This window comes from Giraffa tippelskirchi, chromosome 4 (assembly GCF_054371585.1).
Source record: "Giraffa tippelskirchi isolate mGirTip1 chromosome 4, T2T-mGirTip1v1.2.pri, whole genome shotgun sequence".
Lineage (NCBI taxonomy): Eukaryota > Metazoa > Chordata > Mammalia > Artiodactyla > Giraffidae > Giraffa > Giraffa tippelskirchi.
Window position 1 is genome coordinate 77,556,699 of NC_137278.1, and position 14,258 is coordinate 77,570,956.

A 14,258-nucleotide genomic window follows, 5' to 3' on the forward strand; every position below is an offset into this window, starting at 1 on the left:
TGCAACTAGAGAAAAGTCCAAGCAGCAACAAAACCCCAGTGGAACCATAAATAAAATTATTATTATTTCTTAAAAAGCAGGGACATGTGTGATTATGAGCATCACAGGGAGGGAGTGTCACGTTAGCCTGGATCTGAGATACCTCTATGTTCTGTTGATGTAGAGGGAATCCCACCCCCAGCCAGACTACACCTTCTGTTGGCCTCAGGCTGCATGCTGACTTGCTGTCGTCCTCTGCCTGCTGCCAGTGTCGGGGGCTTCAGGGGAGAGGACAGTGTGATCAGCAACTGGGAGCGGTACTTAAAGGGCAAAGAGGACATGTGAGAGGCCGGGGGTGAGGAGGAAGAGAGTAAGGGTTGTAAGAAGGAGAGAGGAGGGCTGATGAAAGTTACAAAGTCTGTTAATCTTCCATCTTCAGAACTTTTCATCTGAAGCATGAAATTTAATCAGATGTTTAAAGATCTGGAGAAACAAATGAACAAACACCAGAGCAGAAAAAGGAATCCAGGGGGCAGGTGCGGCATCTGCATTATTATTGCAGTGAAGACAGATATTGGAACTGGTTGTGAGACTGGTTTTGGAAATGCTGGTATGTTGCTAGGGGTAAACAGACTCTGGGGGAAAAAAATCGCTTTTCATTTCCTGAGATAGGAAAGGTCAGGATAGGCTGGGAGGAAGTGGTCGTGAGTCTCTGGAGACAGCAGTATCTTTATCCCCATCAGCCAGTGAGATGTTAGGTTGAAACCAGATGGCTAACAGTTCACCACAAAGGACAGCCGCCAGGGGGAGGGCTTGTCTTGGGTTGGGGAGGGGGGCACGTGTCTGGTGCCAACACATTGCTCTGGTCAGTGAATGGTGGCTATCCTTTCTTGAGCCCCTACTGTGTACTGGCTAGCGCTAATGTGACACATGACCGAGGCCGCTCACATTGCTTTCTGAGTGAATGCCACTCCTTGGAGCACATCCCAGTTATCTATTCTAGCACCACAGTTTAGCAGGGTTTTTTGTTTTTTTTTGTTTTTTTGCTGCACCTGGCAGCTTGTGAGATCTTAGTTCCCCTACCAGGGATTGAACCCAGGCATCGGCAGCAAAAGCACTGAGTCCTAACCACTAGACTGTCAGGGAATCCTCCAAACTGTCTCAGCGATTGTGGTCATATGGAGGCTGGTTCACTCACATGACTGGGGTTGACCCTGGCTGACTGCTTGGGGCGCAGCTGGGGGCTGTTGACTCACACATGGTTTCTCCATGTGACTTGGATTTCTCACAGGATGACAGCTGAGTTCTGAATATCCCAAGAGCAAGTGTCCAAGAGGGTCAGGAAGAGCTCAAAGGGTTCTGATGACCTAGTCATGGAGGTACAAGGATGTCATTTCCATTGCATTCTGTTGGTCAAGTACATTCAAGGGAAAGGACTTTGTCTCATGAAGTGGGGGTGGGGTGCAGGCAGAGGGAGGTGAGGAATTGATAACAGCATCTCTGGAGGCAAGCTACCACTTACATCACATGGGCCAGGGCAGGCTCCGGGGACGTGGCACTGGGCCCCACACTTAGAAGGGTTCTGTACCTGGCTCAATGCTCTGCTGTCCTCATCTTGACAATTTTAATAATTTTTTAAAAATTATTTAAGTTTTTAACAAAGAGCGCCATATTTTCATTTTGCACCGAACCTTTTCCAGTCAGGTATCTGGTCCCCAGCAGGACCCGTTGTGAACGACATGAGCAGCGTAGTGAGGGGTGGGACCTTGGCCAGACTCTGTGCTCTGCAGTTGGACCTTCTGCCTATGGAGAACTTGCAGACCATCTGAGGACACAAGAGACACAGATGCACTGGAACTAGCTGGTGACAATGTCTGAGCAGAAGTTAGGCTCTGCCTATTATACCGAGTGAAGTAAGTCGGAAAGAGAAAGACAAATATCACAAAATAAGGCATATATACAGAATCTAGAAAGATGGTACCGAGAATTTCTCCATTTCAGGGCAGCAATAGAGAAACAGACATAGAGAACAGACTTATGGACATGGGGAGAGGGGAAGAGAGGGTGAGATGTATGGAGAGAGTAACATGGAAACTTACATTATCATGTGTAAAATAGATAGCCAACGGGAATTTGATGTATGTTTCAGGAAACTCAAATAGGGGCTCTGTATCAACCTAGAGGGGTGGGATGGGGAGGGAGATGGGAGGGAGGCTCAAGAGGGAAGGGATATAGGTATACCTGTGGCTGATTCATGTTGAGGTTTGACAGAAAACAACAAAATTCTGTAAAGCAATTATCCTTCAATTAAAAAAAAAAATGAAGTTAGGCTCTGGTTGCCAGAGGAGTTCCAGGTGGGGTGGGGAGGATCCTCCCCATTATGCATGCTGTCTTGGGCTCATATTCAAACTCAAAACCCATGCTGGGCAAAATCTTCCTTTCCTGGGGCCATAAAAGCTTCTGAGAATCTGAGAAATGTTCTTCTCCTCTCCCCACTCTACCACCTCTCTCAGCCTTATTCCCAGGACCCTTGGGTTGAAGGCTTTGTTGAAGGCTTCTAGGGAGGGGCTCCTGTATCATGCTCTGGGGAGAGGGTGGGACAGAGAGGGGGATGTAGAGGCATTTAATGCCCAGCTCAGATGGAAGATCTTAGTGAGTCACCAGAAGAGGCCTGAAGGAAGCTGGGCCAAAGCGATCTGGGTTTTTTGAAGGAGGGGATGAGGGACGGGAGGAGGGAGCTCTCTGGTCTCCTCTAAGGAGTGCTGAGTGCCCTGGTACCCTGGACAGTGTCTCTTTCCTAGCCCCTAGTTGGATCTCTCAAGACACAGGCCATGCCCTTTTCCATGTAGGAAATGACCCAAAGGACCCTGGACCCAGCCCAGCCCCTAACTAGGGCACAAAGCCAGATAGCCTTTGAGAGGGCTACCCTTTTTTGGGGGTGGGCTTCTCAGGTGGTGCTAGTGGTAAAGAACCTGCCTGCCAATGCAGGAGACATCAGAGATGTTGGTTTGATTCCTGGGTCAGGAAGATCCCTTGGAGGAAGACATGGCAACCCACTCTAGTATTCTTGCCTGGGAAATTCCATGGACAGAGGAATCTGGCTGGCTACAGTCCATGGGGTCACAGAGAGTCAGACATGACTGAAGCAATAGTGTTCAAGGAGCTTCCCTGGTGGCTCAGTGGTAAAGAATCCACCTGCCAATGCAGGGGACACGGGTTCAATCCCTGGTCCCAGAAGATTCCACATGCCATGGGACAACTAAGCCTGTGTGCCACAGCTACTGAAGCCTGTGTGCCTAGAACCCATGCTTGGCAATAAGAGAAACCACTGCGATGAGAAGCCCACACACACCAGCTAGAGAGTTGCCCCTGCTTTCCTCAGTTAGAGAAAGCCCACACAGCAAAGAAGACCCAGCACAGCCATAAGCAAACGAATAAATCTTTTTAAAAAATTGGAAAAATAAACAAACAGTGTTCAGTTTTCTTCAGGGGTCTCTCCCGCTGTGATGAATGTGCAGAATTACCTTCTGACTGTGCACACTGACAGGGCATCCAGGCAGTTAATCCATTTCCATCTTTGTGAAGCCAGAGGACTGAGAAGGATTCTGCTTCCTGGGGAGATGGTTCTAGAATTTCTCTAAAACGCTCACCACTGGCCCATCCAAGGCCTAGTGGGTTATCATTCCTGTGCTGGTCCATAGCCTGTTTGCTCTCAGACTGGTCCCTTGACCTTTGGGGGCTGCTCTGTATGGACTGTAGGTCTGAGGCTCTTTGTCCTCTGGTTTTCAAGTAAATTCATCCAGTGAGGGGCCTGGCAGCAGGTAAGAAGGTGGAAGGAGGGGGAAACTTGGGGGTATCTCTTTCTCTCTGTTTCCTAAGGTGTCTTTAGTGGAAGCTGGATCTCTTTATGGCTCCATCTCACATCAGACGACCTGTCTCTCTGTGGTTGCGATTCCCACTGGACAGCCCTGGCTTCGGACCCTGGTGACCTCACTTTCTCTCTTTCCTGTCTTTCTCCAGCCCTGGGGCAGAAATGGCTCCCTGCTGTTGCTCACATCTGGATTGGCTTAGCATGCCTATGTGGCTTCTTACCTCTTCCATCACCTGTGTAGCCTCTTCTCTCTATCGAATTTCCTCTGACTGACATCACTGGTCATCTGCCTTTTATGAATTCAGGAAGCCCTGGAGGTGGGAAGGGTCCCGTGACCCTAGCTCCAGATGGCGTCTGCAGAGACCAGCTCTCAGTGCATCCAAATGTCATGCACACCAGTAACCATACTCCACAGCTGGGGGCAAAGTGAGCAGGCGGTCGGTCTGCTCCCATCAAGTCCAGATCACTAGCTCCGCAGATCACCTTGCAGAGCAGGAAGAAGGGGCCTAGCCAGGGCAGGTAAAAGGACAGTGTGGCTGATGTACCCAGAGGCTGGGGCATGGGGATCTAGTGATTGTCCTTTATGTCCTTCCCTGATGTGGGGCCCACTCCTGTTGCTCGTGCCCTTGCACACTGGAGGCCAGTGATTAAGAATAGGCGTGTGGGTTGAGAAACAGTATAAACATGTGTGTGTACATGAAGCTTAGGGGTTAATGTAGACACTCAAGTGTGAGGCTTAACGGCCTATATAGATGAGCGTGGGTGAAGTTTCCATGTCTGTCAGGATGTAGGTCTAGCAGAGATGAACCTTGCACCTGGCTCCCAAGGTTACTTACCCTCCAAGAAAAAGTCTTCAGGATCTTTGGCAAGACATAGGTCTGGAGCAGAGTTTATGGAGTTTTTATCTGATCCTAAAAAAGAGACAAGTGAGAGCCGGGCTGGAGTCAGGGGCTATAGGAACCCTCACTGTCCTTCCTTAATTGGGTCCAGCTCCCTGTTCACTGCCGCACATGTTCCTTCCATTGGGGTGCAGAGCAGGGCCTGGTGACAAGTCACTTGCCAGGTGACTGTCGGGGGAGCTGTTAGGTCCTGAGGGACAAGACTTTTCATTAAAAAAAAGTTGACCCTACCTAGTTTGGTTCTTTGGTTCTTTATCAGCAAGGAGGATCTAGGGGAGAAAAAAATAGGCGAAAAGGCAAGAAGCAGGAATACTGGAGTATCAGCTAGAGAGAGAGAGAGAGAGAGTATATGTGTGTGTATGTGTGTGTGTGAGAGAGAGAGAGTGAGTTCACAATGACCTCCAGCTTCCCGCTCCTGCACCCATATGGTGGGGACATCTCAGTGTCAGGCCTGAGCCTATTGCCCTGGTTATTAGCCCTGCTCTGGCCAGGGATCAAGATCAGGCTGGCCCTCATCAGGCCCTGCCCCACTCTTAGGCTTTGCAGGTCTTCTCCCATCCTCTGGGCTGGGTTTGAAGCTGAGCTCCAGGAATTGCACTCCTCCCTGTGTCCTAGGCGGACAGCTTCAATTTGGCTACCTGAATGTCCTTCTAGGCCTGTGGGCCTACTCTGTTCTCTCTGGCCTCTCCTCCCCATCACATCTAACCTTCGGTGGGTGCTGAAATTTGTTGACAAGACTTTCCTGAGGCTGCCCGCTTGCTTGGGTTTCAGAGCCCTTCTCTGGAGTTGCTTACTGCTGTGGCCCACCTGCTGCTCAAGACCCCCTCTTTCCAAATGCTAGAAGGTCCTCTGCTCATCTCCCTATGGCCGACTGCGGCCAAGCTGCCGCCTGTTGTCTGTTCCCACACCCTTGCGCACTGCGTTCTGCCTGTCACCCTGGACAGCTGCCCAGCAGCTGCAGCTGAGGCCATCCTGCCAGCACCTTCCCCAGCCCGCTGGGTGGTCCCGTCTGGTCCTGGCCCTGCCAGCCTGCCTCACCTGCCGTGTACAGAGCCACATCTGACTGAATACAGGCCTGGGGGAAGCTGGATGGACCCTGCCACACTGACCCACAGAGAGATGGTCATCTTTCCTTAGGACCTCTTGGTGTGAGTCAGGTCTGGAACCTAGAGTAAAAGACAATAATAATAATAGTACATGAAGTGATAAACTCAATGATTCACCAACATTACTGTCAGTATGTATACCTCACAGCTACCCTAGAAGGTAAGTACTATTTTAGTCCTTTTTTTTTTTTTTTAGTCCTTTTTCATAGATGAAGAAACCAACGCTAAGTGATATAAATGAATCCTTGTAGGGTTCCCACAGGGCATCATTTATGGAGCTAGGATTCAGAACCAGGGTGCTTGACTTCAGAGCTCAAGTTCATATCCACTAGACCACAGTGACTCCTTGGTGACCCAGGAACTTATCCAAAAGTCCCAGCTACATCTTCTATTGTCTCCAACGATCCCTTCCTGGTCTGGGACCTCTCCCTGGTCTCCCATGACCTCTACCCACAGGGGATGGGTAGAGGTTAAGGCCATAATCTCAGTCAAGCCTTTGGGCACTTCCTGTTCCTTTATGAGAACCTTGAAATAACCTTACTCATGGCCACTCTCAGGAGTGAGCCACCAGAGTCACACATCCCTACCCCTCCCCATGTGTCCTCAGGTCCTTCATTCCCTGTGTCTCCTCCCTTGGGCTTCCTAAAGTTTTCAGGGAGAGTTACCTAGTGGTGACGTTGTTCAACAAAGCTGGGGAGTGGAATATATGTGTACAATTAAATCATTCATTGATGACTCTACCTTCTCAGAAGGGTCAGAGACTCTATGAAAACAAAAAGGAAAGGAAAGCAGGCCCTGGGGGTGGGGGTGGCAGGAATACATAAGGAAAAAGATAGAGGGACTTTCTGGAGGAGGCTGCCTTCATCTTGGCCTTGGTCCTGTGCAGGAGTAGCTATGGGTAAGGGAAAAGAAAAGCACTGGATTGAAAGTACTTCAGTTTCCAGCTGAATAATTATATACTGTGGGTTTTTGCAGAGGATGGAGCTGGTGAAGGGTGGGAGTGGAGAGGGCTGGATACAGGTAAGAACTGGGAGAGTTCACATTTCACACTGAGATAACACTTGGTGATTTCTGCCTCCCATTCAGTCTGGGAAACACGAGATCTAGAGAAAGTTATCAGGGCAGTTCTTTCCTTTTCCTACCAGCGCTCAGTCATTGCTAAGTTTGGGATGAATGGCTCAGACAAGGAGGGGTATAGCTCCTAGGAATTCTAAGAAAATCCAGTAAGTGGGTCTCCTTAGTCATACTCCACCTAGTCTGATGTCACATCATAAGTTCTCAAAAAAATATGTGTGGCTCTATCCATGGGCCTCTTCTCTGCAAGGCTACTGCAGCCTGTCTGGGATGGTCTGCCGCTCACTCCTCCCTCCTCCCAGGTCTGTTTCTGTTTGGAAGTACAGGCTGGTTGTGAGTTTCTGCCATTTCATCCCGCTTTCCAGGTATACCAGGAAGAAAAGAGAAAAAGAGGATATTTTTAGCTTTTAGGTTAGAGCCCAAGAAAGCAGAAGGGAGAAGGAGAATAGATTGGAACAATGAGAAGGCTTTCCCTCCTTGTCCAGCAGTGGAGATGAAGGTGGCAAAGTGATGTGGGATCAGGACCTTTCCTTCAAGGGGCAGGGATTGTAGGTAATTGCTTGCCGTGTCTCTGGGAGATTTTGGACCCTGGTGGGAAGATACTGGTACTTTTGGCCTCTGCCATCAGCCTCAGCTTTCCTTAGGAACTTGAGATCCCACAATCCCACTGAGCTCTACAAGTGGTGATGGGAGCAGGCAACAGGGTTGTAGCTGCAAAATGGATCAGGCTTTCTGGGGTTCTAAGGGTAGTCTCGGTGTTCTACCTCGGCCATAACTTCCCAAAGCATCATTTACAGATGGTCCAAATCATTCCACAGGAAAGTCTGCCTTTTGGTCTAGACGAGGAAGGGGCTGCTTCAAAGGCCAAGGTGAGAAGGGGGCTCTGTGGTGAGGAGAGCACTGTGAGGGCTGGTGGAGCCCAGGCGTGACCTCAGAGTTACACACATGTGCCCCACATGGTGGGCCATGTGTGACTCTGCTTGTGCTCTGGAGCCTGCCGCGTCCTCCATGCTTGGAATCGTCTGGGTCTGCTGACTTGGCGAAATGGGGTGGGGGCTGGGCCACATCTGGAGGGGAGAGGGAAGGAGCCCCCAGTGACTGGGCTGTGGAAGGGCTTGCCCACCCCACCCGCACCCCCAGCTCCCCCTTTCTTCAACCACAAGGGCAGTGTAATTCTCCTCACGTTAAAAGTAAACATCTGGCAGCATCTGCAGTTCCCAAATAAACCAAGAACTAATAGGAGGCGTTTGTAACCACAATAGGTCCCGGATGGAGAAGGAGGGAGCCGGTCTCTATGTCAAAGCCAAGCTGGCTACTTGGGGAGTCTCAGCTCATTTGTTTATTGATGAGTGGTTAATTGATTGATCAATGCACCAACTCCTAGATCTTTCAGGTGCCATTTTCTGTGGCCCCAGGGCCCCAGGACATCACATTGACCTTGTGGAGCTAGATTGTCCATGGTGTAGCATGACTGGGAATGATGGTCAGTTCTGGAGCATCAGCTGCCCTTTGTTGCAAGTTCAGGTTCAAATAGTCCAGAGAACAGTGAGACGATCTTTGTGGCAAAGCCAGTGGGGTCACTGCAGGGAAAAGGGTCATTTTCTAGAAGTGAAGGTTGCCTGGGCCCACTGCTCATTATTATTTTTTAATCTTCTGACTGCGCTGTGTGCAGGATCTTATTTCCCTAACCAGGGATTGAACCCACAACCCCTGCTTTGGAAGTGTGGAATCTTAACCACTGGGCCACCAGGGAAGTTCTGCCTGGGCCCCTTCCTAAGACAGCAGAAGCAGATGCTAGCATAAAAGCAGGAATGATCCCTCTGTGTTTGGTCACAGTGCCAAAGGAGCATCCAGGGGTGAGAGAGAAAGGGAGACAGAGAGAGTGAAGAAACAGCAGAAGAGGGGGCTACATCTTGAGGGCAGCTCTCTGAAACCAGTAACTGATGTCAGGGCAGTGATATTGGAAGAAAACAGTGATTAACACATTGACTGCTCAAATCTGATTGACAACAAGCTGGAAACACAGCCCGAACCTGGCTGGTACATCTGACGACACTGAAGGGGTCAAGGATGAAACCAGTCATATCCGAACAGCTTCAAATTCATTCCTCACAGCCACACTAAATGTAAGCGACAGACGGCGATACAGATTAATATTAAAAATGTTGCCAGCGTTCACATTCTGGTAGGAGAAATGCTGCCAACTAGGGACAGGTTCACAAGCCTTCATACTCTGAGGACTAACATCTTCCATCAACCTCATCAAACAGCCAGAAGTGACGCATGGCTCACCGAGGAAGAGTCGACGGGAGAGTGGGCTGGGAGGTGGGGTTTGGAGGCTGAGTGCTCAGAGATCAGGCAGTCGGCTGTAACTTCAGAAATGGGTTTCATGCTAGGGGTCTCAAACTGGCTGCCAGCTGGCTGAATCCAGCTTGTAGATATGTTCTGTTTGGCCCACAAATGCTTCTACTTTATTTTTGAATTTGGATTAGTGGCCAAAACGCACAAATCTGGGGAATCACAAAAAAAATCCCAATTCCCTTGAAATACCTATGCACTCAGGCCCTAGGTCCCCAGATGGCATCAGCCACCAGACTTGCTTCCCTGCTGGATTTACATTCGTGATTTCAACTCCTGTATTAAGCCATCAAACACCTTTTATGAATCAGCGTTAGTGGAGCTGACTTTTCAAAAGCCCAATTTAAATGAAGGTTATGTAACAAAATGGGAGCGAGATTTTTGTCCCACTTCAGGTAAAAAGATTGAGCTACTCCATCAATCCAATGAAGGAGTAATCTACTTGAAATCATTTTTTTAATTAATCAAGCAACATGGCAAAATAAAAAAGAGTTTAGAAAACTTTAAAGAAGCTAGTCTGTCATCTTGGCAAAATTGTGTATATTCACAACTATTTACAATAGTTGTGTGTGTTCCTTCCAGTATTTTTTCACATGCATTTTTTAAAACTTACTTTTTTACTTATTTATTTGGGGTCCTAGTTGCAGCGTGTGGACTCTCTAATTGAGGCGTACGGGCTTAGTTGCTCCATGATATGTAGGACCTTAGCTCACCAATGAGGGATAGAACCTGAGTCCTCTGCATTGCAAGGCAGATTCTTAACCACTGAACCACTGGGGAAATCATCTCATGGGCATTTTTACATAGTTACATGCTTAGGTTCGGGGCTTCCCTGGTAGCTCAGCTGGTAAAGAATCCATCTGCAATGCAGAGACCCTAGTTTGATTCCTGGGTTGGGGAGATGCCCTGGAGAAGGGATAGGCTACCTGCTCCAGTATTCTTGGGCTTCCTTGGTGGCTCAGATGGTAAAGAATCCACCTGCAATGCAGGAGACCTGGATTCGATCCCTGGGTTGGGAAGATTCCCTGGAGGAGGGAGTGGCAACCTACTCCAGTATTCTTGCCTGGAGAATGCAATGGACAGAGGAGCCTGGTGGCTTATAGTCCCTGGGGTTGCAAAGAGATGGACACGACTGAGCAACTAAGCACAACACGGCACAGGCCTAGGTTTACCTCCTCCTTTTTTTCATTTAACACTATAATTTACATGTTTTATCATATTGCCATATAACCAACCCTCACTTTTTCTTATTCTAAATAATGTTGCAAGGAACATTTGTGTGCATTTGAACCTTTCCCTATTTTGAATTGTTTGTTGGGAATATATTTTCAGAAATAGTATGAACTTGCACATGAAAGAGTTAACCTGTAAATTCCTAACCCAGAAGGACTCTCTATAAATCTCTGCATCTCAGCAAATTGTTGGAGAAGCTATAGGAAAAAAAAAAAAAAGATCACTTCAGCATATGTGATAGGAGTGTGGGTAATTAAAAAAGAAAAATTCAGCATGTGAAGTCCATTCCAGGAATAGCACTATCTAGAGACCCAAGTCAAATAGTACTAAATGTGCTAAGCAGAGGCCTATGTTTAAAGAAGAAACTCATTTGCTCTTAAGAACTGCAGAGCGCTGCATAGTTCAACGATGGAGTCAGAAAACTCCGCAGAGCATCAAAGCCTGGTTCAAAAAGATACGGGAGGCCAAGATACAAGACAAGCTGTCTTTCTCCATTAAAGCATTTTGGTGCCCCAAGTACAATAGTCATTTCTTAGAACAATGGCTGCCTTTAAAATTTTTTATTGTCGGGAGAAAAAAAAATGACTAAACAAAACCAGAGCATTTAAAGGTAACCTATATCCTATAAACAACTGAAAAGGGTGGTGTAAACAAGGTGATATGTCATAAAATGAAATGTGATACAGATAACCTCACGACCATCTCCTGCACAAATTCAGATGAATAACAGTGCCTTAAACCTCCAAGCAATGAGAAGCAAAGCATACTGTACTTTTTTTTTTCATTCTATTTTTTAAAACTTTTGGCTGCACTGCCTGACATGTGGGATCTTAGTTCCCGGACGAGGGATCAAACCTGCGCCTTCTGCATTAGAAGCACAGAGTCTTAACCACTGGACAACCAGGGAAGTGCCCATACTGTGTGTTTCATTATTATTGTTATTTTTGGCAGCAGTGTCTTTCCTCAAATGGATAAGAAAATTGATTTTATGGAAGGGTGGGACAAAATGAGAGACCTTTCTTGAGACTGACCTCTGTGCTGAAGACCTGAAGGGCACCAGAAGGGCTTCTGAGAAACAGCCCACAAGTTTTGTTTCCATGCCAGGCCAGTCAGCAGAACCTCTCAGGGCTGGATTATGGAGCACTTGAGAAACTCCACCTCCTGTGGAAAGGCAGCCTGTCTTTGGTAAGGAGACATGGGGCCTCTCTAATCTACTAGAGCTCTTTGAAGGGCCAAAGAAGTGTATGGATAAGGGGGGAAACAGTAGACACACTCTATTTACACTTTCAAGAAGCCTCTGACAGGCTCCACACCAAAGCCTGTTGAGTCGCCATAGGACTGGGGGAATGTCTGGTGACAAAAGGGAACTGACTTACAGATAAGAGACACAGAGTAAGGATAAGGTTTTCTCTGGGTGGGAAAGTGTTAACAGTGGGGCTCTTGGTAGGGAAATGATGCTCCTGGGGGACCAGGTTAACTTGCCCTTATTAGTATGGCAAGTGACCATCAAGCCCTTTGCTTTCACAAGTCACATGTGGAAACTGGTCCCTTTGCTCTAGAGTCCCAGCTCATATATTGCCCTGTTGAATTTGCCCATCTTTGTGACATCTCGAGTGACATTGTAAGCTCCTAAAAGGTAGGGGGTATGTTTGATATTTTAATATTCATTACAGCGACTAGCACTCAAGAAATATTTTGTGGCCTGATCCCTTGAGAGAAGAGTGAGTGTGCATTGAAATCCCCTGGCTTGCCTGATACCTGAGCTCTTCTGTGCAGGCAAATATCAGCTAAAGGCTGTAAGCTGTGCACAGATCAGGAGACTCTGCATGGTCCAAGATGTTCATCATGGGCAAGGGTACATTGAATAAAATGTTAAGTGAAAAATAACTCAAATTGCACTTTGTTTTTATTAGAAATGGCACAGAGAGTACACATAAACGTATATTTCAGTTTAGAAAAAAGAATATAAAGTGTACTTTTGAGGGTGACAGATTGATTCAAAGCTTTCAGTGACAGCCTAAGTAAGGGTTTTGGGTCAACTCTAATTCAGTGCTTCTTAACCTATGTCTCATTATTGCACCCCCAGTTATCTCCCCCCGACAATACTCTTGTGGATACTTTTTGCTAAATGCTACCACCCCATGGAATTTTAACAGCACAGCTATATCTCACGTCTGTTTGTGTACTGTGGCCCTTTGAAGGGCCACAAACTATTGTGATATCTAAGATTTTTTTGTTGTTGTTGGCTAAATGTGGTGTTGGAAGAGACTCTTGAGAGTCCCTTGGACTGCAAGGAGATCCAACCAGTCCATCCTAAAGGAAATCAGTCCTGAATATTCATTGGAAGGACTGATGCTGAAGCTGAAACTCCAATACTTTGGCCACCTGGAGTGAAGAACTGACTTATTTGAAAAGACCCTGATGCTGGGAAAGATTGAAGACGGATGGAGAACAGGATAACAGAGGATGAGATGGTTGGATGGCATCACCGACTCAATGGACATGAGTTTGATTAAACTGCAGGAGTTGGTGATGGACCGGGAGGCCTGGCGTGCTGGCAGTCCGTGGGGTCGCAAAGAATCGGACATGACTGAGTGACTGAACTGAATTGAACTGAAGTGTAACGTATTTTTTTTAACTTTTTTTTTTTAATTGGGGTATAATTGCTTTACAATGTTTTGTTAGTTTCTGCTGTACAGCAAAATGAATCAGTAAAGCCTATACATACATCCACTCTTTTTCAGATTTCCTTCCCAATTAGGTCACCACAGTTAGTAGAGTCCCCTGTACTATACAGTAGGTTCTCATCAGTTATCTATTCTTTATACAGTAGTGTATATATGTCAATCCCAATCTCCCAGTTCATCCCACTCCCCTTCTCCCTCTTGGTAGCCCAAGTTTGTTTTCTACATCTGTGACTCTATTTCGGCTTTGCAAATAAGTTCATCTGTACCATTTCTCTAGATTCTACATACAAGCAATAGTATATGATATCCGTCTTTCTCTTTCTGACTTACTTAATTCTGTATGACAGTCTCTAGGTCCATTCAGGTCTCTTTAAATTTCATTATTTTGTTCCTTTTTATGGCTGAGTACTATTCCATTGGATATATTAATATGTACAATATCTAGGATTTTTTTTTGTCTCCCAAGAACCAAGTTTTGTCTTCTTGGGGACGATGGTGCCCCTGATGAGAATGTATGCTTTAGAGGACTCTTGGAAGATTTGGGCCTGTTATTCAAAGAGAACAATAAAGAGCTGGATATCTGAGAATGGATTTGGGAGCAAAAAAGAAAAGTCTTCTCTTTCCCTCCCCCTCAAGCCAAATAGAAGCTCAAACAGGAAGTAGGACACTGCGCTGGGTATATTACTCTGGCCCTCCCAATCAGCTGTCTCCCCTTCTTCCCCTTGCTTCATGACGATTACAGACCTCATATCAGGCTCCCTCTGGCTTCAAAGTGGGTTTGGTGATGGAGAGCTGGAAAGGAGATGGAGGGGTGGGGGAGTAGAGGATGGAGAATGAGGGGAGCCTGGGGCCCTCTTTGTGAGGTCATCCTGTCTGATGGTGTTCTGTAGTCACCTGAGTACTCCTGGGTTCTCCGGGCTCTGATAGCAGGTACTACTCCTTCCCTTGGGTAGAGTCTGTAACAGCTCTATTGCTACTAGTTTCAGGTTATTGCTGGAAAAGGAAATGGCACCCCACCCCAGTATTCTTGCCTGGAGAATCCCAGGGACGG

At 47.2% G+C, this 14,258-nt stretch overlaps 1 long non-coding RNA gene across 1 annotated transcript; it reads right to left on the bottom strand.

Annotated features, from left to right (window-relative positions):
• Positions 1-1,586: 1,586 nt before the first annotated feature.
• Positions 1,587-14,041, bottom strand: LOC145546101 (uncharacterized). The gene is made up of 4 exons (XR_014082512.1): positions 13,952-14,041; positions 5,788-5,915; positions 4,687-4,761; positions 1,587-1,804 (listed from the first exon to the last, which is right to left on the bottom strand). It is a non-coding gene; the product is annotated as an uncharacterized LOC145546101 (long non-coding RNA).
• Positions 14,042-14,258: the final 217 nt, after the last annotated feature.